General features: G+C 41.6%; 1 protein-coding gene across 4 annotated transcripts in view; it reads right to left on the bottom strand.

Moving 5' to 3' along the window:
- Nucleotides 1–267, bottom strand: part of LOC125024978 (glutaminase liver isoform, mitochondrial-like) — a 41,827-nt gene extending 41,560 nt beyond the window's left edge. For 2 of the 4 annotated variants that reach the window (XM_047612789.1, XM_047612791.1), the window contains exon 1: nt 1–249. This exon is cut by the window's left edge and continues 345 nt beyond it. The gene's annotated coding sequence lies outside the window, so the exon portion shown is untranslated. The other 2 variants (XM_047612788.1, XM_047612786.1) reach the window with 2 other exon arrangements.
- Between the last annotated feature and the right edge of the window lie 2,233 nt (nt 268–2,500).

Here is a 2,500-nt window from a genome sequence, read left to right as displayed (position 1 = left end):
CGAAATTTCACAATCCACGGCTTCCGGTGATTACATGAGAAGGAACGCCGACTATAAACACCCTGAATAGACCCTCACGAACAAATAAGCGTGTTGGGTCTAACCTCCGCTTTGGACCGTCTCTGTGTGTCTTTCAGTGGCCTTACTCTATCTACCTGTGGTGTTTCTAGAGACTGTTAATCAGTGTACTGAGCTCTGTGTACGCGTGTGTGTGCTACTACTACGTGCGGCCGTAAATAAGACGAAAGCGAGAATGAGCTCGTGTACGTAAAAAAAACCCAAGGGCTGACTCGTTTTCAAGGTGTGTCAGACTTCCCACAGACAGAGAAGTGTGCCAGTACCTCGCTCTGTTTTAAGTGTATAGCTAGCTGATCATGTGGTCGGCAGCAATAGTATCTTGTGTGTTTTTTCTGAGCCCGTGATATATTAAGTCTTTGAGGCAAAGTTGATGTTGCACTGCAGTTGGGCAACACGGAGCTTTCTGAATGTCGATTGGCTGAGAGCACCCAAACCACGCCCTGTTTTATGACACGCTCTCCTCCGTCGCGACAGCTGATTGGCTGAGAGTGGGGCGAGGGCAGACAACGATTTGTTATTGTCATTTCGTCCCCACGTGGAAGCCATCTAAAAGAAGTATCATGTGAAAAATTCCTAAAGATAGAAATATGAAAAGAAAATTTCGTGTTATGCCTTATTCCCGGGGTGTTGAAATATCAAATGCCTTTAGGAGGATTTTTCTGTGTCGAATGTGACTACCAATAAATGTGTTTAAAGATCAACGCTTTAATAAAGATAGGAACATTATTTAGAGTACTTCGATATCATTCATTGAGATATATGTATAGATATATATATATATATATATATATAGGTATAGATAGACGATATAGATATAGATATAGATAGATATATATATAGATAGATGGATAAGAATATAGATAGAAGTATATAGATATTGTGTGTGATAAATTGTTTAGACAGGAGATATACACTGGTAAAGACAGAGAGAGAGAGAGATAGAGAGAGAGAGAGAGAGAGAGAGAGAAAGAAAGAAAGAAAGAAAGAAAGAGAGAGAGAGAGAGAGAGGAAAGGAGAAAGAGAGAGAGGGGGAGAGAGGGAGGGAGGGTAGTGAGAGAGAGAGACAGACAGACAGACAGACAGACAGACAGACAGACAGACAGACAGACAGACAGACATGCAGATAAAAAGAGAGAGCCAGATAACCACATACAGATACACAGAAGAGAGAGAGAGAGAGAGAGAGAGAGAGAGAGAGAGAGAGAGAGAGAGAGAGAGAGAGAGAGAGAGAGAGAGAGAGAGAGAGACAAAGACAAAGAGAGAACGAGTTCGAGACAGAGACAGACTGACAGAGAGAATGAGAGAGGAAGATAATAAACAAACACAAGAGACTTCCCTTCCTTAGAACTGGGTTAACTCCTTACGATTCGCTTGCCTCAACGAAGGCAGGTCCCGATTGTCCCAAAGGCCAAAATCGTTCTCAAGCTCTCTCTCTCGAAGACAGCATTGACTCCTTGACCTAAATATGGAAACAGGTAACTCTTACAAAGCCCTCGACGGTTGAGTTATCTCGAAAGACGCTCACTTCGGATCCAAAAACGCCGAGCACATCATGGTGATGTAACAGAAGGGTAATGAAGACTTAGAAGTGCCAAGGGTGACGCAGGGTGAAGGCACGACACGCCGCGATGGCAAGTCATGCTGGCACCGAGCTATCCCTCTTTGACACTTGCCATGGTAGCTGTTAGGAGATGGCAACGTAGTCTGTAATATATGTTATTGGTGAAGATGAAGCTCTTCCGATGGCAATGTTTAGAAGGGATGGTTAGATATGTGGCAAAATGACAATGTCTTGATTTTTTTCTGAAAGTGTGTCATCTTGATTTCACAACTAGATTTATGAAGAAAAAATCAAAATCCATCTCCTAGGCCTAGATGCTCTAGAATATTTGAGTAAATCATTGTACTGAGACCATTTTATATTAAGGATTTTTTTTTTTTTTTCAATTTCAAAGGGGGGGAAAGTCTTCTCACCCGAAAACACGAGAAATCACAACGAAAAAAAAAAAAAAAAATATATATATATATAAACACACATCAGCTTCTTATCAACATATTGACAATCCTTCACACTTATCACCAAATAACACTACATGTAACACATAAACCTTCCACTCATTCACTACACAAACATTAAACTGAGAGAATGAGTTCAGGGACCCGTTTTCTCCGCGCGTGCATCTTGACGATTCCAAAATAACCCCTTTATCATCAGATCCCTTATAATAGGGTCTGGGGGAAGGAAGCATGGCAGTTAAGGAGTTGAGTCACGCCCAAAAATGGGGTTTCCCGAAGGATATTGTTTTAGGGCATTTGTACGCAGCTTTGGTTAATGTTTTTATATTAAGGATCCTTAGCCTGGTGCTCGCGAGAATTAGCTTTTGGGATGACCATCGATATCGTCATCCGGTTCTTTTGTCAT

Source organism: Penaeus chinensis, chromosome 4 (genome assembly GCF_019202785.1).
Source record: "Penaeus chinensis breed Huanghai No. 1 chromosome 4, ASM1920278v2, whole genome shotgun sequence".
NCBI lineage: Eukaryota > Metazoa > Arthropoda > Malacostraca > Decapoda > Penaeidae > Penaeus > Penaeus chinensis.
The sequence above is the reverse complement of the archived record's forward strand: the minus strand, read 5'-3'. Positions and strand labels throughout refer to the sequence as shown.